The 27391-nt window shown below is 32.5% G+C and overlaps 1 protein-coding gene across 6 annotated transcripts in view; it reads left to right on the top strand.

The window, feature by feature from the left end:
* Positions 1-27391, top strand: part of PDGFC (platelet derived growth factor C) — a 163082-nt gene that overhangs the window by 39916 nt on the left and 95775 nt on the right. The gene's annotated exons all lie outside the window — the stretch shown is intronic.

Here is a 27391-nt window from a genome sequence, read left to right as displayed (position 1 = left end):
TGTTATCGCAGGTACTCAATAAATGATTGATGAAGACATGGGTAATGATTTTACACAGAAAAAAAAAAAAGGTCTAATTTCAAGAATGCAGATTGTAGGTTAAGACTGTTCAGCTGCAGAATAATAGGCACTTGACTGAACACTAATGAAGTTTCGAACTTTAATATGAACCAGCTTTGCAGAGACTGAAAAAAATGGCTATTCATTTAGCCAACATTTATCGAGTGGCTCTTCTGTGCATTTTAGACAGGGCCGCTTGGCTAGGGTGGCATATTAAGTAGGTCCTTGAAAGAATATTTCAACTGATGTAGCTAGACATGGAGGTATGACTTTTTTTATAAATAAATATCAGCAATTCCAAACTGCACACTTTTTCTTTAATTTTCCCTCTCCAACATGCAGCTATCTGTCTTCCTGTTGGTTTGTCTGACTCCACTTCCCACAATCATGTTTGCTACTTTTCTGTAGCTTTCTCTAGATCGCGAGCTGTCAAATATGGAAACTGATTTTTTAAAAATCATTTTGTCCCATTTTTTGTACATATTAGTAAATGATGAATAAATATTTGCTGACCGATTGGACGTTATATCTGGTAGAGTGTGGGTTTATGTGTTGCATGGTCCTTTTTTGAGAATTATGTAGGTTATTTTTTTTTTTTAAAAATTAGTACCAATTGTTGGTAATTCTAATGACATTGAATGGAATTCAGAAAAAGATTCTTTGCTTTTATATTTCATTTAAAAAGATGGCTTGAAGAAAATGGCTTTTGAGTTTTCTTTGAAGCTACTTCTTTGTTTATTTACAAATTAATTGCTTTCTGCAGCATTTCTCTTTAGCGCTAGTAATGAAAAGGATTTAAAAACAATTAGTAACCACATCCAATCCTGATTTTCTAGGTCTATTCACTGAATAAAATTGAACAGTGTGGTTATTTTCTCTTTATTGTTTTTGAATTAGTTTTCTTAGCTATTTTTTTTTAAGGCTTACAGAGCATTAAATTTGATTTATAGATTTTAAATAATCTTTATTTAGATCTAGCTGGTATAGAACTAGGTCTAACCTTTTAAATAGCATACTATAATTGTAAAATAATGTGAATGTAGACATAATAAATTAATAATTATATCTGTTATGAATATTTTAATTTCCCCCATCAACAAATTTTATATAAGGAGGAAATCAACGACTGTAGTTCTTTTGGCCATATGAATTATTTCAAAAAACAACAAAATAAACATAGTTTGGGATAATTTAAGCAAAGGTTTTGCAAAGTCAAAACCAATAGCAGTAGCCTAGAATTTCATGTCTGATGTACAATATTACCCTCAGGGACTGGTGTATGTAAAAAGCTAGAAAATTCAGAGCTCTATTTGAGACTTTATCATTAACAAATGCCAGTCTTATGTACTAACTTTAACTTAAACTGTTAGTAAGAAAAATAAAATGGGTAGGCCTTGCTATGGGACACATTACCAACTACCACTTTTGTACATTTACCGGGTACATTATTTGTTACTTTTGCTGGACATTATTGGTATGGGATTAACATAATATTTCTGTACCCTTTTTATCATAAAAGTACCATCTGCTTAATAGAAATAAAACTAGTTGATAGTATTATAATAATTTACTATGTCTATATTGCACAATTGTTGGTCCTCGACTCTGAGATGTACATTTTTTTAGTTTCCCATTGCCAAAGTTGTGTTATGCCTTAGAGTTGGAATACATTTAATGCTTTTTTCCTTCAAAGATGTTATTAAATCTATGATGAATCTTAAAGTCAACATCTTCAGCATAGTAATTATATATGAAGAATAACCTTTTTAAAGTGTGAAGTAATGATTTAAATCATGTTTATATTTGATGGAAAAGACCATAAAGTAGCAAATGGCTGACCAGTGAACAATTATTTATTTTACTGACAAGGCGGCTGAGGTTCAGAGGAATTAAAAGAATCATTGAAACAGATAATACAATTATAAGACAAATAAAGGAAGTTTAATAATAATATTGATTATCTAATCCTTTAGAAATAATATACTATTTTAACTCTCATTCTGGATTGGAGGAAAATCTCATTTCAGCGTTGGTGAGAGAGACAGTAGCAATGTCATTTCACAAATACCAACTTCCATTTGTGCATGCCAGGACTAGCACTGTGGCCTAACTGTGCTTTCCACCACAGCGACCACTAGCCACATGTGGAATTGAATTTAAATAAAATTTAAGAATTAAAAATTAATTTCTTTATTTGTTGTAGCGACTTTGAAGTTGATAGTCACGTATGGCTGGTAGTATACAGATATTCCTATCATCCCAGAAAGTTCTAATAGAAAGCTACAATGGAGTGATACCTGTCGTCAATCACCTTTAAAGTTGGAAACATGAATGATTAAAAGGAAGTAGCTTTACCAAAAACAAAACCAATAGTTTCTGAGCAGAGAGAACATGATGTATAAAGGCCCTGAGTGGGGACCAACTTGTCCAGTTAAAGGAATAGCAAGTTGGCCTATGTGGCAGCCGGAGTTTGAGTCAGGGGCCAACATCCGTTTTGGAGGTCAGCAAGGGGCCATGCATGTGGTAAAGCTTTGCAGGTAATGATAAGAATTTTAGATTATATACTGAGAGTGATAAACGTCTAGAGGGTTTTACAGAGAAATAAAATGATCTGATTTATGTTTTAAAAAATAATCTGGCTTCTATTTAGAGAGTAGACAATTGGATGAGCAAGAGTAAAAAGAGATTGCAGAGTGAGCAGTTAAGAAGCGACTGAGTGTTGGATGGGTTGTACATAAGAGTCAGGGTGAATAGAATCACTTGGCATTTTTCTCACTTCCAGAATGACTATGATATATTCTTCATACTCTCATCCATTCTTCCTCGTTCTTCCTTTCTCTTAACCCAACTTTTTGATGCTCCCCTTCCTCCCAAATCTTTTTACTGGTCCATGTGGAACACTCCCTCCCCAATACTGTTTCACCAGGATTCAAGCCCTTTCCCCTTCCATGTTCCTGCTACTTACTTGCATTAACTGATTTACCTCTGTTGCAGCTCATTCTGCCACACCTCTGCATGTGAACGTAGAGTCACAGTCGTCCATGTCCAAGGACACTTCCTACCTTATTGAAAACCACTTGTCTTTTGAGGTTCATGCTATTTCATCCCGCTAGCCCCTGCCCTTCCTTTTTCTCTCATAGTATCAACCACACCATGTGGTAATTATATGCTACTTTTAATACTTCTAGTATATTGAAATTTCTAGAAGAGTGGATCTAGGTACATTTTGTTCAATGTTGAGTTCTCAGTGCCTACTCTATTAGTTGGATAAGTTAGGCACAGAATGAGCAAATGAATGATTTTTCCAGATTGGAGGTGGAAGTGAAACAAAAGATTCTGTCCCTCAAAATTCAGAATCAGTGAACTATATTTAACTGAATATATATATATATATTGTACAGGAACTGAACTAGGAACTGGAAATACACACACATGCACATGCACACACACACCCTACCTCACAGAAAGATGAATTCTTGTGAAATAGGTGCAATCCTGTGGGTGCTTCTCCTCGGGGCCCCTTACAATATAATTTTCAAATTGCTCTCATTGTACTGATTTTCATGTTTTTGGTTCCCCACTAGGCTGAAGCCCCATGATGGCTGAGGCTGGGCCATGTTCGTCACAATTGTCTCCATACCTATTGTTAGTACAATTAATAGTTTATTGTATCAATTGGCAATTGTGATAATCATGTGCTGGGACTATAAAGTGTGTGTGTGTGTGTGTGTGTGTGTGTGTGAATGAGAGGTGTGAAGAGTTGGTGGTGGAGAGAGAATTTTGAGAGGGTAGCTTATGTGTCAGAGAAAAATTATTAATATCAATGAAGGAAACTAAAATCAGTAGAAATAGCTCTCTGTGTTTCTTTTGATAGCAGAATTCCCTAACAGTCTTGTAAGTAGCAAATTGAGAGTGTTTTTCCTATGTGAATTTTTTTTTTCTTTTATGATCAGCTTTCAAAAATAAGTAGTAGAGAGAAAAGAGTATTGGAATAGGTACAGGGAGAATCATCAGGACAGAGCTCTAAGACACTGGCAGGTACTTCACATCTCTTGAAATTACTTTCCTCTTTTATAAAATGGGAGGGTTAAACTAGAGACGACCTGCAAAGACTCTTCCTGTTCTCGTACTCCCTGATCTTTGATCACAGAGGTAAAATTAGTTTAGATTGTCATTGTAAATTTAAAACTTCAGGCATCACATTGGAAACACCTTTCCGTCATTTGGTTTGATTGCCAAGGGAAAAAAACAACTTCTAGTTTAGTGTTTGCTTGCTTGCCTGCCTTCCTCCTTTTCTGCCGTCCTTCCTCCCTGCCTCTCTCCCTTCTTTCCTTCCATCCCTTTGCCCACCCTCTCCGCTCATCTTTTTGAAAATTCACACCTACCAACCTAATTCTCCAGACTCCTAAGATCACATCCCCTTAATATCCAAACATACCCCATCCCATTTATTATGGGGAAGTTATCACCACTCTCATTACTTTGAGGCCAGGGTATTTTCTGATTATCTATTGCTCTGAATACCTAGATTCTTGATCACCACTTCTCTCATTGCCATCCTGCATTGTGTAGCTTTACTCCACTTATGGGGCAATTCCTTTCTTCTTTACTAGCACAAAGTACTTATATGTTACAAACTTTAATCTAGTCTTGGTGAGGCAGACTCACCACAGTAGGAAAGAAAACAACCTAAAATTTCTTAGGAATCTAAAAGTTCTCAGCTGCCTGTCTCATGATTGTGTTATTCCTTAGGCTCAGCTTCCAGTTCTGTTCTTACTGTTTTAGGGGTTCATTTTCTACTGAAGTTCATCTTCCATCTTGACTTCCATCTCCCCAAAGTAACACATGTATTTTGTTATACAGAGAAATTTAACTTTCAGTCTCCAGCCACTAAGCTCTAACATACCTTGGCAAATACAACAAGGTTTATTATATTTTCCCAAACAAAAGATGCACTTAAGTATCTATCATATACTTTTAGACCCAAGGAAAAAATAGGAAAGGTTTGCGATTATAGTTTTCATTTTAGTTAGCCAGAGCAAATTCTTCGGCAGAACTGTTCCTCATCCACATGACAAACTACAGGTGTGTGTTCTCTTTCTTTTACAATTTTGTAAAGGAGAATTTATGTACTTGCCAAATACAGATACTTTCTCAAAACATTTGACTTTTCTTTTAAGTGGGAAAGTCTGTTGATTTGAGCTAATTTAAAAATTATCTTGAAACTAAAGACAGTGTTCTTGGGGTAATGCAGAAGTTTGGAGAGAATGTAGAATTCGGAGCCAAACTCTTCTGTATTCAAGCCTCTGTCTCCTATTTTTAGTTATTTGATCTATAGTCTCACTGGTTTCCATCTGTAGAAATAGTGGTAATAGTCATCTCACAGAATTGTTCAAGGGACTAAAAGAGACAGTGTTTATGCAGCAGCCTTTCTATGTAATATATTTCTTAGATGTATTAAAAATTCAAAACAGAGATGTTGACCATAGGCTTCTATGTTAATAACAGTTAGCGCAGTACTGTTTTTAGAGAGCTAAAATAGTTTGAAATTCCAACTAAGCTTTATACAAATAACTCTGTCCAAATTAATCCTGTCTGGTCACTATTCATGTGACTACAAGAAGTCACAGCTGACTGTAATTTGCATCATGTGCAGGTGCTTTCTCTGTGACATGATTCATAGAAGGGGTAAAGACAGGTCCTGGGGAGCCAAACACAAATAGGATATCATCATAGTACAACTAAAATTTCTTACTTTGTTTAATGTTCTCGTGATGACAATTTCCCATGCCAACTGATTTTTGTGCTTTTTATTACTTAAAATAAGGAAAAATGCATATTTCTTACACTTCTATTTAAAAATTTTTCTGTTGTGCTCCTTGGTTGGCATCATCATATAAATGTCTTTATTCAAAATTGGCATATCTAGGTTAAAATAATTACATTTACATGAACAAAGAGAATTAAGAGAGTTATTTTTAGTAAATTGCCTTTAATGAAATATTATATATTTTGCAACTATTCTAGTAATTAGGATAACGTTGTGATGACAGTGTACTATAAATCTCTTTATATTTTATTATTTCTATTCATCTTTTATTACTGCCTTAAAGTTAAACTTTATTTTGTGAAATAAGATATAAGGGAATGAAATCTTCAGACATGGAGATTAATTAAGATGCAAAGTAAGAAGAAAAAAAACTTCATTTCATCTATTTTAGAATATGAAACCCCTAAATCTTTATGTTCCATTTCTCTGGGTAAAGATTCCTAAAGTAAGTTTTAGACATACATGGACTTCCTTTTGTTTGCATTTTTGGCTTGCATTTTGTATTATATAATTTTACTCATATATAAGCAAATGTGTAGTTAGTTTGTGATTAGAATTAGGAGCTAGTTTAAGAAAATCCAGTTCCATTTCAAGAGCCCTTTACCCAGCTTGCAGACTGCTGTCCTCTCACTGTGTTCTCACATGACCCAGAAAGAAAGAGCTCTGATCCCTTTCTCTTATAAGGACACTAATGTCATCATGCCGTCCCCACCCTCATGCCCTCATCTAACCTAATTACTTTGTAAAGATCCTGCCTCCAAGTACCATCAAACTGGGAATTAGGGCTGCCACATGAATTTTGGAGGGGACACAATTTAGTTCACAGGCTTGCTATTACCGTCCTATTACTCTTTCGAAGTGAATATAAAATTAAAGAATGTTAGAAATTACCCTAGAAATTAACAGAAAAGCACAATTCACTTTCGAAAGTCCCATTTTACATTAATATCTACTAATATATCCACCATCCAAAATAAATATTATTAAATTATATTGCCATATACATTCAAGAATATCCTTATAACTCAGGAAAATAGATTTGGGTCAATGTCTTTTTTTTTTTTTTTTAACATGAAGAAAATATAGATAATTAAGTGCCTAGGAGTAAAATGATAATCTTTTTACAATTTTCATGGAAAACTGGACACATTTAATTGTGCTTCTTTGTTGGAATGTTTACTTTCCCCTCACTGGTTTACCTGAAAATGCTATCTGCCTTGAATCAAATATGGTTTCTAATATGGTATATTTTGGTCAACCTGATAAGATTATTAGCAGAGATGCCAGAAGCAAACTGGGCATTTGGGAAGCTTACCATATAACCTAGGCCCTCACAATTACACTTGGTCAAAGAGGATAGATTTCTGAACAGATAGCCCCACAAAATTGAGCCAATTTATGATACATAGCAAAGACAATGAATGCCCTTAATATTTACAGCTCACGTGCCATTCGTAGGGTTCATATGCATCATGGTATAGGTATACTGATAAATTTGGGGATGCAATACCACTATTTTCAGTGAAGAGAATAAATTCATAAAATAAAGTGTGAATGTGTACCTACGTCTACAGCTCAGTTAATTTTTATATATATACATCCAATCAATGAATACTTACCCCTACTGTAGCCACCATTTTGACACTTATCACTATCGATTATTTTTGCTGTTCTTGAATGTCATATAAATGGAAACACATGATATTAATTCATTACTCGAATGTCAATAAAATGCCCTTTAGTGTTTCAACTTTGAAATTATTGAATTAGAGTGAATTGCTAACATGTATCTTCAAAAAGCTACCATAAGTAATGTAGACATATTATGTATACATGCAGAAATAATCATGGAAGAGTTATATAATTATGACTGCTAACAAATTTTGTTATTTATTTTAGTCTTTTCAGGGAGTTAAGAAGGTTTTTATCCTTCTGTTAGCACATGAAACATTGTTTTTCTATTTTTTTCTTTTTTGAGTGTACACTTGACAAAAACTTTAATTTTATAGACTCAATATTCTTATGGAAATATATTTGAATCTATTTTAATATTTGATTTCTCATTTAATAAATAACATCCCACTAATTAAATTAAAAGTCATTGATGCTAGAATTTTGAACCAATTTCTACATAGTTATTTATGTTATTATCTTTTTATGGAATAATCTAGGAATTTATGTGAATGAAGTAAGATTGACCATTTCTTAAAATAAGTGTTTAATGCAAGTTTTTTTTCTTTTTGAATGAAATTTTCTACCAGATTTTGTATATAAATTAAATAGCGGACATTGAAAACTTTCGATATTCACTATGGTTTTTAAATGAAAATTATAGTCTTTGATAGATTAAAATTGCCTGAAGTTGAAGTAATTAAAAAATACATAGCAAATTCAACGTTTAAACTAATGTCCATGAGTCTACACTGATATAAATAAGTGATCGAATAAATAAATAAATAAATAAATATATAAATAAATGAGGAGAAAGTTATGTAGAGGCTTTGCACTCAGAGAAGTAAAGTATAACTCCTTAAGTGTGAGCTGTACATCCTAAATTCCTTCCAAAGAATGTAGTAAAAAAGGGAGAAAGAGTAGTTTTTTTCTCCTCTTTCAATGGAGAAACTTGACACATACTATCTTAACCAGGTGATCAAAGTTAACATCAACAGTGATAAGTCATCTCGATAATATGTATTTTTAATATGATGTGATAAGAATGACATTTTCTTCTGTGATCTTGCTCCTAAAAATTCTTAACCCCAGTCTAATCATGAGAAAAAAATCAGGCAAATCTCTTTTGGGGGACGTTCAACAAAAAAGCTTAAAATTGTCAAAGTCATCAGAAAAAATAGAGGAATGTCTGAGAAATTGTCTAAGGTAATATAATGACTACATGTAAATGTGGTATCCTGGAATGGAAAAAGGACTTTAGGTAAAAACTAAGAAAATCTGAATACAATACTGACATTAGTTAATAATAATGTATTAATAGTGGTACATAGATTGTGACAAATATACCATAAGAATGTTAAGATATTAATGATTAAAGATATTTTTCTGTAAATCTGAAACTTTTCTGAACTAAAAGATTTACTTACAAAGCACATGTAAATATGTGTAATTGAGGAAAAAAATTCCAGTTGCCAAATTTAATTGAGCTATGAGTAGAGCCCATTGTGTACTCTCCTTTCCTCACCTTGAGACTTCCTCGGAGAAGTGCCAAGGGAGAGCCAGAAACCTGTCTGCAAAGAGGAAATTATAAGAGCATTATGAATCAGAAGTTTATTTCCACTTTAATTATATCCCCAGACTTCAAAGATAAACCTTTGTCCATGCTCAGAACTTTTTAAAAGTACATCATAAATCTTTTTTTTTTTTTTTAAACCGTCCCCCTAAGCTACCTTCCAAGAATTCTTAATTACAACTCAGTGAAAAACCGGGAAGTCAACTCGCATTACTCATCTGTCTCCTCTTAAGATTACAGTTTTACATTCCATTGTATCACATGTTTTACAAGTGATTATAAAAATACAGTAAATACTAGGGAGAAAGTGATTAGTACTACTTTATGTTATATAAAAATAGGCCAAACCACCCCTTGCCACGAGCCATTTTAAGCACGGAAATAGAAATTGAATTTCAATTAGAAATTGAATTTCAATTATGATCTTTAACAATGGACATACTTTTAATGAAAAGAGCAGAAAGCTTAAAATTACCATTTTCAAAATTAAGAATATTAAGAAATCTAAATAAGCAATATTCTTAAATATTTGCATTGTTTGGGTAGAGTGAGCTTATGAAATACACTTTTGTTCATTTTTAAAACTTCCAACCTTATAACTCCAGAAGTGCCAGCATGTAAAATGTATTTTATGGTTATATTACACGTTTGCATATAGACATAAACATACATAAATATGTGTAGATTATAAATGTATGTCTTTATATACCCTTATACAGACACACACACACGCACACCTTACACAACTCAAGCAGACAAAAGAGGGAGTATCTTTCTCCCAGTAATACTGGGTTTTGTATGTTACCTTTGATCACTGACATATTTGCATATGGATATATATCATATGACCTAAGATGTGTGTTCGAAGGGATATATCTAAAATATATTAAATGTGAGAGTCTAGGACAGTTATGTTTCTTTAGTCCATTTCAGAGATGAAATGTATGATTTTAATGCCTCTTGGGTAATACAGAAAGGTTTTTCTAATTTAATTAAAATAATATTGAAGTCTTTAAGCTCTAAATTGATTTACTTTGGTATCTGGACAAATAGTATTTCTTCGGGAATGAATCAGAGATTGGATGCACATGTTTCTAAATAGTTAATGGAGGGGGAGGAGCTAGATATATATTTTTTACTCCAACTTGAACCACATGTTAATTTAGAAGATCTGTTTTATACAAAGTTGAAGTGGAAGTGTACTATTTTAGACAGAACAAGAAGCTTTGAAGTCTTAGACTTTGGTATGAATTCTGGCTCTGGGACCTAACCTCTGTGTTATTTGGGTAAATTTTACTAATCTCTTTGAGTCACATTTCAGTTTACACATCAGCAAATTATGGGCAATTATCATATCTTTGAGAAACAAAGTAAACATAAATGATGGTTGAAATACCTTAGCAAGGTGTCTGGCACATAGTCAGAATTCAAGAATGATGCAGAAGCCATTCAGGGTTTTAGTGAAGATTCAATGAAATCATGACTATAAAATATCTAACATTGTTTTAAATTTTTGGCATATGGTAGACCCTAAACATAGGGTTTAGTAGGTGCTTTCATATTGTTATGCTTTTATTCTCTAAGAAATTATGATTAATTCATTCGATAATGTTTGAAATCAGTGTTTATTTCTGATTCTAAGCCTATTGTTAGGCTTTACTAGCTCCAGCATCTCTATCCTTTTATGTTTCACTTGTATGTAAAGGAAGCACAGAATCTAGTTCTGCCAGCATCACCGTGGCCAGATGCTGCAGCTAAGTTATAGGAATTTCAGCCAGGATGATTTTCCTCTTTCAGTGTTCAATTTGCTTTAAAGGTAATTTCTTTTGAAAGAAATAGTCCCTAGGTAATTGTCTTTTTTTACTCATGCCGTTCTTCAGCAAATATTTATTGAGCACCTATTACAGTAGCAATTCAGCACTAAAAGACACAGACACGTGGTCTCATTGAGCTCATTCCAGTGCAGGTAATCAACCAATAAACATATAAGTATAGATATGTCAGGTGGTGAGGAGCACTATGGAAAATAAAACAAGGGTGACAGATTAGAGAGAAATATATAGATAGATATAAATATAGATATATATCCAAATAAATATGCCTGAGCACAGGTGCTATTTTAGTAGCCAAAAATGTGTTCTTGAGGAGGTGCACTTGAACTTCAGGTTAGAGTAGCTAGTTGGAATTAATATAAAACACATGCACGCACAGATGGAATTTTCTTAAAGCTTGTTTGTATCTCCTAAAGTTTATGCCACACAACAATTTTAAGAAAGAACTAGTTCTTATTTGGATCTTATAAATGAGATTTATAAGATCTATTGTTTCAGCAGGTGGATAAATGGTGGCTGTTTTTATTAAGTAAACAATGAGTTCTTATGAGCAAGGAAACTAATCAGTGCCGGACACTTTCAGTGTGTTACTTAATGTTTATGATGGTTTAAGACAGTATAGTTAGCCTTGTTTTAGAGGTGACAGAGGCTCAGTAAAATTAAGTAATCTCCCTAAAGTCTTTATTAATGACCGATGGAAAAGGAATTTAATCATGATCCTTTAGATAAGTTTTCATGTATGACTTCACATGACAAATTAGAAGCACCGCAGGAGTGAAAACATATCATTTGATAAGGAGCTCAGCTCTGTATTCAGATAAAGAATAATGATCCTCCTCTGGCTTTACCACCTCATTTTAAACCTGATTTGATCCAACTTTACTTGGAAATTGTATGTTGTAATCTCTTTGCAACAGTATGACAGTTAAGTTCACTTTCATTTACAAAATTAATTATTACCTTTTTGGTAGTTATTTTAAGTTCATTAGGTTACCTGGTTTTGGGTTACCAATAAGTTGTGATTAAGTCACAGTTCTTAAAGATAGGTATCACTTTGGACATTAAATCACACTGATGAGATTAAAATTGGATTCAAAAAATAAAAACAATATTATTTTGGAGTCTAGAGTCTTACTTTCCTTCCTCTTCTTGCTAAACCTACTTAATTGTTTATTTTCTCTACCTATATATACTTCACTTAATTTTAGAATTAATCTTGAAACTATGTTAATAGATCCTACTGAGTTCTTTGTATTCCAAAAATGAATTATCTAGTCCATTTTCTGGTTTTGGGAAAGCACATTATTTTGCACACTTGGATTTATTTCTATTTCTGATAATTTTAACAAGTGTATTGTCTTTAATTGCCATGGCTATCTAAGTAGGTTTATCAGTCAAAATTCATTTTTTAAATTTCAATCACTTTCATTCATAATATCTATTTTTGAACTTGCTATGTGTTACATTTTAGTTTTAAAATTGGATACATTTTTCTACTGTTCATAAGTGAAAACTTCTGTTATATTTACTTGCTAGTGAGTATTATCTGTGATAGTATAGATGTAGAAGAAGTACTTAATTTTACTATCTGGGAACATTGTGAAGGTTTATGATACGCTCTTTTATCACTTTTGCTTAGTCTAATGTGGTCTTTTTTTTTTTTTTTTTGATGTGGTCTTCTAATTGTTTTCACTGAGTGTGTGTGTGTGTGTGTTCCCCATTAAGACTGTATACATACACAGAACAGTAAGGTAATACTGTATTTTACTGCTTTTGTTTTGTTTGTAATTATGATAGTCTAACTTATGCATGTAAAAATGCCAAAAAGAGAAATTCCTGGAAAAAAAGAAAAAGAGAAATTCCTGGAAAAAGTTTCTTCAGAACCAAGAGGAATTGGATATTATTATAAGAAGAATGGGAGGGTACTTTATTCTGAGTGTAGGCAGAGGAACTTCAACTTGAGTAGGGGGGCAAATGGTTCTTCCTCTGGAATGAAAAGTAAAGAGAAAGCACAAGCTGACGTTAGAGACACACTTACAAAGAAGTGAAAGAGAGAGAGCAAGGAGTATAGAATTGAGATTTGTTCATATCAAACTCATTTATCTTACCCTCAACTCTATTTTCTGAAAACTTTCAATAGTGTGTTTAACTTGTTTGTTAAGATACCATAGAGTTTCTTCTCACTTATCAGGCAGAGTAAAAGCTTTTGGGTGTGAAGCTCATAATTTATTTTATCATAAAGACACAAACCAACATGAATTACTTGAAGTCTCTATCACAGTGAAGAGTTAAAGTAAATCTCTTCAGAATGCAATTTTTGTGTCTTATGCATTAGACAATCTCTTTTGCTTCGTGATGAGTTTACTCATATTAATCTCTAAAAATGGAAATAACTTTAATTGTGATTAATATGTATCTCCAAAAGTATTAATGCTCATTAGTATGGATATTGATTATGAGCTTTTTGGAAATCTATAAAAATCATTAAGCTGTAATTGACTCATATTTTTCTCATATTTTCAACTGACATTTAGTGTAGGAAAAAAAGCTATGTAATTTTGCATCCTTGCTAGGCTGCCTACTGATAGGCAAGGCAGAGCTTATTCAGTCAGTTTAATATGGGCAAGGAATCATGTAATAATAGGGCGCGAAAGTGTGTATGTACAGGGGGAGAGAGGACAGAATGTAAAGTAGAAGACTAACGGGAAGTGTGCTGCGTTTATAAGAATGATTTTGACTGTATGATAGTTAATTCAATTTCCACATTCATTTTATTTTTTTAATCAAATGCCTTTCTGTTTACCACAATAAAACTTAAAAAATTAACCTCACTGCCTCTAAATTTCCCAATAAGTTTCTCTCCTACTTGTTATTTCACATAGAGGTCTGTACATTTATAGATTTCTTTATTAGTGCAAATGGAGTATTGACTGGGTATTTTATTGTAGATATTAAATTATACTTCTCATAATGTGAGTAAGATCATCTCTGCCAGAAGTAATGCCATCATTTTAACAGATGGTTGATAGGCACATTTTACCTTGGCTCAATTTCAATTCTTAATAGAGTATCTTTCTTTGAAAAAAATCTGTTTCAGATATGATTCTTGTCTAATTTTCTCATGAAATGTCTTACAGTGGCTACCCTTGTTTTAGTGAATTTTATGTACCTGCCTGCCTTCTAATTAGTTTGGTTGCTGTAGTAATTTGCTGTTCACATCACACAATGAAATCTGCATAGTTTTCTCTGTATTTTCATCTCTGAATGTACATTTAATATGTTATATGTATCACGTTTCCAAACATATAGCTGACATTTTGATTTATTCATGTCCAATGTTGTACCAATTTATTAATTAAAATTCACCTATTTAAAATTGTGATAAAAGAGTATCTAGTTATGTTGAAAGTAGTAGCTATGACATAGGACTGAAGGAATTTATGTTTGGTGAATTTATAGTCCAATCTATAGACCTCTGTGATCAGGAGCATGTAAAACTCCTTGATCCTTAGGTTTCTAAACTGTAAAATGAAGGTATCACTTACCCCTCAAGGTTGTTAAGGGAATAAATGAGAATATATGAAAGCATCTAATACCTTCCAGTGAAAGATTAGGACTCATAAACATTGGTTGAAAGTTGTTGATCCTCAGAAACTTCAAGATAACAATGATTTCATATCTAACTAATCATTAGACACTATAAGTTTATTAAGTGTTTTTGAGTTATGCTAATAAATTAACTTCAATTATGAAGTTATACCCTGCACGTTTCTAATTCAATATTTGGTAAAAAAACAAAAAAGTACATTGTTTGAAATATTAACTGTTTTTCATTAATATTTTTAACTAGAATTTGTTAATCCTGATATCAGATTTTCATTATTATTTATTTTCCTGGTGATCTGTAATTGAAATGTTAGAATCATTCTAATCTTACATAATTTTCGTGGAGATTTAACTAAGTTACCTTCTTTTGATTCACTCACTGAAAGTGGATTAATTATTATAGGAGCAACATTAATGTTTAATGTATTAGTCTTGTTTGTTTTCCTAGTAAATCAACATGTTCCACTCTTCTGTTACTTTACTAACTCTTGTTTCAATATTTTGTTTTTTCCTGTTTACTTTCTCTAACTTTTCTATGTAATTTGTTTTAGTCTCATTGTTTTATTTAAAACCACTTAGGCATTTTATGTATACTGTATATTGTACTATATACACAGACATATACACATATACATAGATTTTATATCTTCTTGTGGAATAAAGGAGGAATTTATCACTTTTATGACACCTACGGTTTTTCTATTGATTTATTATCCCAAATTAGATATAATAGCATTTCAATTTGTATATTTTATAGTGCTTTAGTGTTATTTTCATTTAGAAATAGAAGATTTTGAAAACTAAGTGGGCCCTTCCTGCTGGTTGGGTCTGTTGTCTCACCTTATTAAAGCAGGACTCCCACTTATTAGCAAAAGATCTCTGTGGTCACCCTGTGGGGCACCCCCTATATGGTGCACATAATAGTAAGTTCTATGAGTGCTATAGAAAAAAAATGTAATATGTTATCTGAACTCAAAGATTTCTGCTTTCCTTGCAGAGCAAAAATAACAAATATAAAGTAGACAATTCATAATTGGATGTAATTTTATACTAGTTTGCATGCAGAATTAATAAAATACATTTGCAAGGTCTATGAAAATCCCTGAGGGTGGGTAACAACCAGACAAGTTTGATTGAAGTATATGGGAATGGATCAAAATCTAGAAAATGGGACTAAAATGAGTGAAGACCCGATTGCTTGTTTTTTTTGTTTGTTTGTTTGTTTTTTGGGGGAGGGATTTTGGGGGGTCATTCTCCTGTTAACATTTCAGACAAAATTTCTTTCTCCTGGTTTATTAACCACAGAGCCCTTTTAATTTTCTATCTGATGAAATCACAATTATTCTGCAGCCTCGTGCTATCGATTTTATCTTCTTTTTAACAGATTGTCTCTGGATTCGAGAATTAATCAGTTTTCAAAACAAGTTTTTGGAGGTTGAATTATTTTTATATATTTTTCAGATTAATTGATTGCTTGCTGACTTTTTAAAAAATGTTACATTTAAATATATACTGTGTCCATTACAGTAATGATGCAATCAGCCTGCTGGGGCAGATTATTTAAAATGGGCAGAACTATAACATACTGTTGAAATGGTCTGTGACATCTTTATGGAGAGACTTAAATCTTAGGCTTTAGCATAAATTTGGGGGAGAACTAGATAAATAAGCTCCCAGCTAAGAAATTAGAATGACGATCTAATTTATGAGACTATATATTTAGACTCTTAATAGTCTACTTATTTTTCAAAATATTTTAAAACAGTCTTTAATAAAAAAAAGTCAAGGTTACTACAGTAAAATATAGTTCATTAAAATTGTAAAGAGGAAGTTACAACACCAAAATTGTGGTTAATATATTTATGGCAATAAAGTGAGGAATTTGGGCATGAATAGCTCTTAAGCCAAGGAATAATAGATGTGAATAAATGATTAATTAGTTCAACAATTGATTTTGAGTACCACTTATATATCTGACACCTTTGAAGAGGTTAGGAATGAACGGCGAATGACACATACTTGTGAACTTCTGGAAATGCACCATCTGAGGGTCTAGTTGTGTGAGAGCAAAAATCACTAAAGAGAAAAAACTATGTGACCTTTGTATGGTTGCCTTTAAAATGTAATATTTATAAATTTTTATTTATATTTTTATTTTTCATCAACAATGTTAAAACACTTTGGGTTTCTGAATTATACTTGTTTAGCTTGCCCCTTGAATTTCTTAGCTACTTCATTGATGGATAACCAAGCATAGGAAAAGACCAATGAGAACAGTAGTTGTCCCATTGTTGTTTTACCAAGATTTGTTATTTTTAGTGGTGATAAATGATTTCATAAATAGACCTAGTAGAGCTTTTCTTATTTCTCGTATCCACAGAGGCCTTTTCACTATAAATCAGAAGACTGAAGTTTAAAACATGTATTGCTACCGCTTTATGTAATAAACAGAATAGCTCTTTTCACATTGACAAAAATTAGACTCTCCATATCATAACCTTTTTTCCATTACAATTCTTTTGTTGACTTGTCAGATATTTTAAAAGAATTATGACAAATGCTATTATTCAATTTCCAAATGGACAGTATTGCAATACAAAATATTGAGAAATAATGTTATAAGGTCATTTTAAGGCCTTGGATGTTACCTAATAAATCTGTGTGGCAGAGCAGGTAGTAAGGTCTTGGTCAGGTGCGTGCCAGATACCTATATTGTTTCACTACTATGCCTTTAGTAGGAAGGTCAAATCTACTAAACATACTAATGAGTCCACGTACATAGCTGTGAGGCCCCAGAGCCCTGCCCTGGAGGATGACACAGTAAGTAAACAGCTCGAGTGTTAGCCACAGAGTGCGCCAACTGTTAGCAAATGATATTGTTGTCCAGCCTGTGTCTGCAGTTCAGTTTATGTCATCAGTGTCATCGTCTGCTGAGAAATTATAAATTCATTTGAAACTCTTTGGTCAAATAGTTCATTTACAGAATTCCTGTAATAAAAGCATGTTTATGTTTCCATCCATATTTCAGTTTGTTATTTATTTATAGTTTTCTCCAACTTCTCCTACCATAATAGACCCTTGGGATTTTTATATCCTTTTTAGGACCTCCAGTTTACTATTCATCAAAGATGTGGACAGTATTCTGTTATGATTATGTCTTATTTTTGTTTGAGAGTTGTGGTAAGAGACATGATGGTGCCATCAGAGAAATTAAATAGTAATAAAAAGAAAACACAATAAAAATTAAAAATAAACCCTGTCTAAGAATTGCTTTTGGGGAGGAGACCACTCATTCCGCTTTAAATGTCTTGCATTTTAGTTGGTGGAAGGACTTCGAAGCTGAGTTGAGAAACATATATCACTTTTGTTAATTATGTCTCAAGTTTTTAATGATTAACATATTTAATGTACATTGATGCTGATGAAAAATTCATTTGTAGTGAGAATAATCAAACTTTTAATTAAAGTTTTTCCTTTGATATAAATGATTGGTGAATTATTTAACGATTAAGCTAGCTACCTTTAGTCATCATCATATCTTAGGCCACATGCTCAAGAAAGGAGAAAGGTTCATATTGTTTCTCTGAATCTGCACTTAACTTATTTAACTGAATACTATAAAAGTTTACTGAAAGGTTAATCTGAGGTCATTCCAATTTGTTTTTGGTTATTGGCCAGGTAAAAATTACTATCCTAATGAAATGGTGACTCTGAGGGTTAATATTATAAGACTTTGAGGGTAATGCCCCAGCTTTGCCAATTCTCAGTGAAAAATGTAATAGATATGTGTAAGTACTTATTTTTGAAACATACATTTGCTCTTATGTTGCCTTAGCAATATTTATATGCAACATTATACAGTATATTAAGGGCGCTTTTTTTTTTTCCCCTTTTTACTTTATCCTCTTAGCCGACGCGTTTACAAAGCATCTATTTACTCTGTGTCATGAACTGAGTAAAGAGAGCTGAGAGATCTTGCTCCTGCTTTAAGGAGTTCTCGGTTTAGTGACAAAGACAAAAGAAGGTGAATGGGCCTTGGTAGCATGGGAAGTGAGAAGCTTTAACTCTCAGTAAGTTACAAATGCATGGTGCTGGGGCAAGGGGACTACTTAGACAGGACTTTACAGGAAAGCTGAAACTTTACCCAGGTCTGGAAAGTGAAGAGGAATGAGTTAGGTAGAAAAGAACATTCCAGACAGACGCAGCAGCACCTGCAAATGCTGATGCAATGTAGCCTAAGGTTAGGAGGTTGCAGTCAGTCAGCTAGGTTGGCGGGATGGGTGCAGGAGGCAGATCATTGATTAGCATAACCTCAAACTTCCAGGGAGAACACGCCATTCCTTGCAGTGGTCAAACTCCCTGCCTGCTCCTCTTCTTCCTTTTCGATCAAGTTTCTTGTGTTTGTGCATCCTGTGGGTCACTACTTATAATTGACACCCCTCTTCCTTTAAACTTCAGTCACTTGACTTATGTAGCTTCCAGACCAGTGCCGACCTCCTTGTAATCCCAGAAGCTCACAAAATGTACAGCACTGATCATATTAACTCAGGCTACCTGTTGGGGTAAAAAATAAATACATAAATAAAAATAATCATTTAATCAATCAAATTCCCAAGAAAACCCGTATGCGTACTTCCAGGTACTATATACCTTTCCCTCTGGTAAACCAGTACTCGGACCATTCAACATTTAAAAAAATAGCTGTTTGCATATGACTTTATTAAACCTTTATAAATAAAGCTTGGAAGGTTACTATACAAGGTTAGATATACAGATGAACTCGATTCTATTCATAGAGAAAGCCAGTTGGCTGCTGTTGAAAATTGGGTGTACTCCAAGTTTATAAACAAAACAAAACTAAACAATATCTGTAAGCTTCAGGTCTCCTTTTAGTTTTGAACTTTGCCATATTAACCTGATTCACCACGTCCTATGGAGTTGTGTGGACTGGAGCCCTGTTGGCTTGAATGCTCACACCAGTGACAAAAGGCTCATATTTGAGATGTGAACTCCAAGTTATAGTATTGGCAGGTGATGATGAATGTTATTGGCAGTATGGCAATTAAAAATATTGGCCTTAAAATTTATACCAGTTGTAATCCAGTTTTGACATGGAGAAATTACTTAATTCTGCTAAGCCTAAGTATTCTTTCATGTACAGTGGCAATAATACCTGTTTTTTTCTCAATAACCCCAGGTTGCTGTAAGGATCAGATGCCATTGTGTGTATCTTGGAAAGTATAAAATGCAATATAAGTTAGTTTGGATGTATAATATGAAGGTATGGTGTTTAAGGAAACTACTAGATCTGTATGTGAGGTGTTAGTGTCATAACTAGGTCTCTGAGTAGATGAAAAAATGAAAAGAAAAACATTATAACTGTGAATAGAGTTAAGTAATCATCGCTGAGGGGAGGATGGGCCTCTAGGCAAGAAAACTGTTATTTCTGAAGATAATAGCTTTGGGTAAAAAGAAAAAAGAGAGGTTTGTAATCATCTAGAATAATGAGTGTCTGAATCCTTTATCACGCGGTGGTAGATACAATGTGTTCTCTTAAAGTTCTGAGGACAGTTGACAATAGAATCATCACATACTATGTAGTTTAACATTAGATTACCCCAGCAGAGTGAGTGACTCAAGGAGTTTAACAGATCGACTTTGAAAAAACTTATTTTTTTCTCAAGTATATAGTTTGTGGATAAATGGCCCCTCCCTCTAATTATGTGAGAGCTGTCTGTGCCCTTTTTCTTCCAACATATTGTGAATACTTAAAGTAGGTAGCTACCGAAAGTTCACACACCAGTTGGTAAAGAATGCCAAATTGACCAATAATAACTATACAATATCACATGTGTGTTGGAGTGTTGGAGGGGTATTAGAGAAGAATGATGTGAACTGCAAAAAAAAAAAAAAAAAAAAAAGATGAAGCAAGATTAAGTGTTATGAGAAGAAATCGAAGCAACAGATAAATCAATAAAAAAAGGCAGACTGTACAGGAAGGGGACTTCTGAGGACAGATTCTGGGTGACAGACTAAGAAGGAAAAACATCATGTGATGGTTGGGGAATATTTTAATCTCAAGCCTAATTTTATGTCAGAATTTATAATCAGAAAAGATTGTTTTTTTAAAGGTGTTCTCAATTAAATTTTAAATATTTAGATAGTATAAATATGTTCACAAAGTTAATATCTAAAACAATGTTTATGTAGTGACCAACTAATTGCAACTCTAAATGACATATCGCAATATTGTTTTTTCTAATATTATTCTCTAAATACCAGGGTGAGTGCAACGATTCTGATAAATCCATAACAAATGAAACAATATACAGTTGGGGGAATGGGGACAGTGCTGCATTTTTGTTACTTCTCCAGTGGAGAAAACAAATACTGTTGTTGACTAACTCAAGGACCTCTCCATGGTCCCTGCATTGTTTGACATGAATTTAAACTATTGTAACTTTGTAGGACTGTTTGATCTATGGTACACATACACGTAATAACTATGTTTAAATTTCCTGTTGATATTTATCAAGAAGAGATTTCAAAAGGGTATTATTTAGAAGGGAGATTTCTACTAGATAGCTTTTGGAATTATTACAGGAATGGGTTGTTGGTTTTCTGCTTTTCCTCTGTTAGTTTAATCTTCAACACAAATTTGTCTGTTCTTGTCCTGTCATCAAGATGGAGTCCTAAATTTCTTTAACAATTGATTCACTTCTTTTTGTTTTTTAAAGAATTATATTACTTAATTCTTTAAAAAACAAAAAGAAGTGTTTGTGACATTGTTAGTTAACTCATTATTAAGAAAGACTTAAAATAAAATATATGACCTCAGGCAAAATATTAATGATCATATTTAATGATAACACACATAATCTATTTTTATTCCTGAAAAGAAATAAGATTACAAATGGAGAATGGCATAGTAGATTTGAAATAAATATTTTAATATATTCTCTGTCTTACTTGTTATTAAGTTGCAGAGCTAAAGGAAGTCTTTCTATCAAGTTAATAGTTAGACTTGTAAATAAATTATTGGTATATATGCATTTTTAAATCAGATTTTTACACCTACACATTTAAAGAATATGTTATCTATTGAATATTTGAATACAGAAATAAATTTTTAATGGTAAGTCATATGGCTTTGATTTTGAATTCATGTTATGTGTATATACCTACAAAAATTCTAATACAGTGTCATCACTTAGTATACTTCTAGCTGTGGATAATAGAAGACTCAACTCATGGCTTAAATATTAAGATCGTCTCATCTAACAAAAAGTCTCAAGTTAGGGTAATTTTCGTCTTAGCAATTGCTCGGTGACATCATCACTACGTTCTTTAAACCATTGTTGTCTCTCATCCTCAACCTGTAGACTTTAGTTAGATTTTAAGCTTGTTTCAGCATGACCTCACAGAACTGCGCCCAGGTAAGTATCTGTTTAAGCCCAACTTTCTCTTCATTCGCTAGAATTGGGTCTCTTGACCCTATCCAGAACAGACACTAGCCAAAGGGGAAAGAAACCATCATTAATTTTATTAGTTCATAGGAAATTCACTGCTGGGCTAGGGAGGTATTCAGCTTCTCCTGAAGGACATGGTCACTTTGAGGAGAAAGAATAAAATCAAGATTCTGTTAGAGTATAGCAAATGTAGGGTGATGGGTTATTAACAAAATTGTGTCTGCCAAGTATCAATTCACAATATTTTATATAATCTGCTAAATAATAAAACCTTTTTTTAAACACAGAATTTCAAAGAACACATCTCAACTAAACTACATGTCTGCAGAAACAATTATTAAAGATGAAGTAACAGTTAATCTTTTGGTGTTTCATGAATACTCTACTCTTTGCAAGATAATTTGGCATTTTACAAGTGAAATCTAAAAAATTACCATCCAAAATGTTCTTAAGTCAAGAGTTATGATTTTATGAGACTTTGCAGTAAGTTATTCTTTTATTCTTATATAGCCTCCCCCACCTTATTCCTAAGTGCCTATTCTATTTCCAGCCATTTCCAGCTCAACCTGCTATATAGCTTAGCTTTTGCAATGCAAATTTTTAATAATTTGAATAATATAGCAAGCATTCCAGGTGTTAATTATCAACCCAGGAGTTGCAAACTGTACCGTAAGATTAAATATTAGTCTAAGTGTGCTACGATACCTACGAAGAATCTCCAAAATTTTTTTTTTTTATTTTGGAAGCTGAAAATAAAGAATATAGAGAGCTAAATCTTATTATACAAAATAAAATGGCAGCAATTTCGCATTAAAGGATGAAATTTATATTTTTATGTGATATTCTTATTTAAAGTGTTAGAAATTTAAAGTTATAAAGATACCTGCTGCTTTCAAAGGGCGTGCAAATATTCTAAGCCTCATTAAATTCATTTTAAATAATTTTTATAGTCTAAAAAATGTTGAAATGACATTTTTATTGGTCTGTTTATTAAACATAATCCCAGTCATTTGCTTTAGGGACATATATGTAATTCAAGATTTCATTGGATGCTATTAAAATTTAAAAGACAAAATAAAATAAGCACACATATATTTTCTATTTACAGAGAAGAAATGATGATAAAACACTTAGATATTAAATATTTACATAAGTTCTCTCTGTGAGTGTATGCATGGACAAACATAAACATTCATGCATGATTCTATTTTTCTCCTCATATTCTATTTCTGCTTAAGTTAGGACATTCGTTCTGAAATGTCTACCTCAAGAAATATTATCATTATGGTCTCTCCAAATGTGCAACACGTGAAGCAACAGTGCCAGTAATATTTTGAGAATGTCTTTCATTTAAAAGTTTATAATACACATATCTAGATTGGAAAGATTCTTTTTATGAGCGATTTGCCTGAGCCAAGCTTGAACTCCCAGTAAGTTGAGGCCTACAGATCTTGTCATTCTCTTCTAAGAAAACATTGATAAGATTCTACTTTAGTAGACTCCATTACGTGATTTTGTGTGTTTTATTACAGCTAGGTAATAATTTTATACAAGTACATATGTAAAATCACTTTCACATAAAATATTTGCTACAGAGAATTTAGGTTCCCTGTTGGCTGAGCCTTGGGATGCCTATATCTGAGGTTTGGATCAGATAAGCATCTCTTTAGCCTCTCCATGAAAGTGCTTGTCAAACTCAGCACTTTTAGAGTTCAGTCCATGTGTTTTTTTCTTTCATTTTTGAGAGAACTGGAAATTTTAAATTAATCCAAAGTAGTCGATATGTAGCTAATACAGCTGTACAGACAATGAAGCCATCTGTGATAGTCATTTTCTAAATACAAATACAGACTTTCTGTAGATGACAGACCTCTGATATTAAAAATTATATGCATAAAGATATATGTATATATTTAAGCCTAATAAAATATAGTGTAGTATATTTACAGATTCCTAAATGTATATGCATTTTAAATAATTATTATAGTCTGGCTTCATGACCTGTTTTTATCACAGGGAAAAGGGGAAAAATAAGGATGAAGAATTCTTTAAATTTCACAAATGTCAAATGTACTTTATTTCAGCTGATTTTATCTAATTAATATAAAATAATAAATGTGACTGTTGTGGAATCTAAATATATTTGAATGTAAAATCTACATAAGAACTAAGAAGCATTCACTAAACTCTGAAATTAATTCATTTACATTTGTTTATATAGATAAAGAATTTTGATCTGTATTCCTTCATGGTTGTCAAGACTGAATTTTGACTGGAGTGAAAAACTTAGAAGTTGAAAGAATGGGACTAAAAATGAAAAAACAAATAAATAAACCCCCAAATCACACAACTACTTATGCAAGTAATAACTGTTATATTTATTATATAACTTATTTGATAAACTAAAAATAGGAAAAAGTATAGGGCCAAAGTGGAAAATTTAGTGTTGTTATCATTGACTTTATTAATTGATTTGTTTTTTTGAAAATAGAAACAATGTCTGTAGTAAACTGGGTACTATGTTATATATTTGGCATTGTTGAAACCTATTACTTGGTTCATTATGGTATAGATTCACATATTGGTTAATCTATTAAATATTTTGCATTGAAATGGCTTCCTAATATGTATATGGTATCCAAATATATCTATATTTGGATATTAACAGTTTGAATTCCATAATGTGTTTTAAATTAAATATTAAAATTTTCACTTTTAATTTCTGTAAATAATTAACAATTCAGTACATAAATATTTAGATTAAAACATTTATAAGATACTTATGTGGACACATGAAAGTATAAAAAAGTTAAAATCTCTCGTTACTATTACTTTTGTATTTTTAAAGAAGGAAGTATGAAGAAGCACTAGCTAATGGTTATTTTACTTCTTCTAATCCAGGTACTCCTTTAACTAGTTAAAATTAGCCTTATTGAATATTTAAGGTAATACATGTTGGAAAGAGACACGTTTGGAAGCTCACATCTGTGTCATATTTTTCTCTACTTTGGTAAAATGTAACTGCCTCTCAGGTTAGGTTCTGGTGATCTGTTAGCAGTAGGACACTCCAGGACAAAAAAAAATATTGCGCATTAGCAGCCCATCGTGATCTTGGAAACCACAGAAAGCCTTTTGCACAAGCCTAGACTAGTGCCTACGTATGGGGCCTGTTTCTTGTCTTTTACCTTGGGATCAGCCCTGGGTTTGGCCTTTCTCACTAGCTAAGAAAGAAGGAAATCAAGTAAGATGATAGCAACTGTCTTTACAAAATGAACAGAGAAGGCTCAAGCTATCCATGCTCTGCCTTCTCATAGGTCTTCTCCTGTTCTTGTTTAGCTTTTCTTCCTGAGAGCAATCTCCAGGCAGATGTGACTTTAAAAAAGGAAAGGGATCCTTAAGGGATCCAGGATAGAATTCATGGCTTTCTTTATTTTGCTTTAGCAGGGTGGATTAATTCTAAATGACCAACCAATCGAGATGGAGGTCTTTAACTCCCTTCCCTTCCCTCCTACCCCCAAAGATAGACGTGTGAGTGGTATTTGCCAAAGGAGACCCTTATTATGGACTTGCTTGGATTCAGGTTTGAGCTTCTTAGCCAAAATTGAGAAGTAGCACAGAATCCCTAAGGGACCCCCTCAGATATGATAACATTGTTAATTAAATTTTCAATTAATTGAAATAACAGTTTAGAAAATAATAGTATAATGGTAGCTACATGAATTTTCTTTAAGATACTGGGAGGAAGAAAAGGAAGTCCCAGATTATCAAAGATGTCCTTATCTTTATCAAGAAGAAAGTTAAGAAAACACATCAAAACATCATATAAAATATAACATATTTGCATATTTTAAGCCTTTAGTATCACAAAGTTCTCACCTGTAATCCTATATTATGAAGAATTATCTGATGTTATAATCTCATATTTAAAGAAGAGTTAAGCAGAGGAAATAGGAAGGAATCCTAGTAACCAAGATCCTTAGCTATGTGAAGAGTGACTAAAGTTTTTATAGGCTTCCTTTATGCTTTTCTCTTAATACAGCATGTATAAATCCTGCCTCCATGGTTATGTGTATTTCTCTATGATTCAATTTTATTATCTATAAAATGGGAGATTAAATGGTGCTTATTTTAAAGATATTTTGGGACGAGTAGACAGATTAAGCAATCTGAAATTTACATCAGGAGTTTCCCCTAATATTTGTGTAGTTTAAAATAGTGTGAAGAAATGACTAGGAATAGATCTTCTTTCATTAAATTTGTAAAGGACGTGTGAATTTTTTATCTGCTTATTCAGGTCATTGTTTTTGCAGCACAACAAAGTATTTATGTTTGATTCTGTTTCTGTTCCAACTTTTATATTTTCTCCTTCAGGAGTGTCTATCATTCTTAAATTGACCCTCCTTCCTTTGTGTTTCCTATCTATTTACTTCTCCGACATCTCAGGGCTAGTGGTTCCTCAGCATTTCATTGATACTGTAAGGCAGCTTTTAAATTATTTCTTTAAGTTTCTGTGCTAAATCTTTTTCTGTCTAGTATTTGCTTATGCCACAATCTCATCAGTCTTACAGTTTGACGTTATAACCTTTATCCCATCTTTGAAATTGCATTGCATATGTTCACAGTTTTTACCAAATCATATTCTCCTGTGCTGTTATTGACTAAATATTTTTCCTTCCACCAAGGATCATTTTTCTTAAGCAAATAAATTTTTAAATACTTTGTAGTAACTAGTCATGAAAACAATTAATTTATATGTATTTAGTATTTAAAATGAATTATCGACTGTTAAAATATGTCTTTTTTCCTCTAAAATCATATTAAGAAACATTAGTGGTAAAAATACCATATATTCAGAAACAGTTGTCCAGAACAACCATTCTGAACTGTGTAACTAGGAAGGAGGCTCACTGTATAATCACTTTTAGAGCTGGTGATGAGGGGACGAGTGCAAGGGTCAAACTATTCTTCCACATTCTCACCCTACTGAGCTGCTAATATTGAAGGGTAAAAAGTAGTTGAAAAAACCTAGTCTTTTTGTGTACTTTGTAAATCTCATTACGCATTTAGTGTTTTAAATATGTAACATATATACATATATTATATATGTATATACATACATATATTTTCTGTGTAATATTTTTCAAAAGATTGAGTATAATGAATTTTTAATGTATTAAAATGTATATATGTATTAAATGCTTATTGTGTACAGAGCACTTCTTATCAAAGATCAAACCATTTGAAATTCTATATTTGGTAACATTAATATGAAATATTGAAGAGAAGACATAATGTTTTGTGCCCTTAAATAATTTTCGGTCTAGTTCAAGAGATATAACTTAAACATACC

Source organism: Rousettus aegyptiacus, unplaced genomic scaffold (assembly GCF_014176215.1).
Source record: "Rousettus aegyptiacus isolate mRouAeg1 unplaced genomic scaffold, mRouAeg1.p scaffold_m13_p_16, whole genome shotgun sequence".
Taxonomy (NCBI): domain Eukaryota; kingdom Metazoa; phylum Chordata; class Mammalia; order Chiroptera; family Pteropodidae; genus Rousettus; species Rousettus aegyptiacus.
This window is presented reverse-complemented; position numbering and strand designations above follow the sequence as displayed.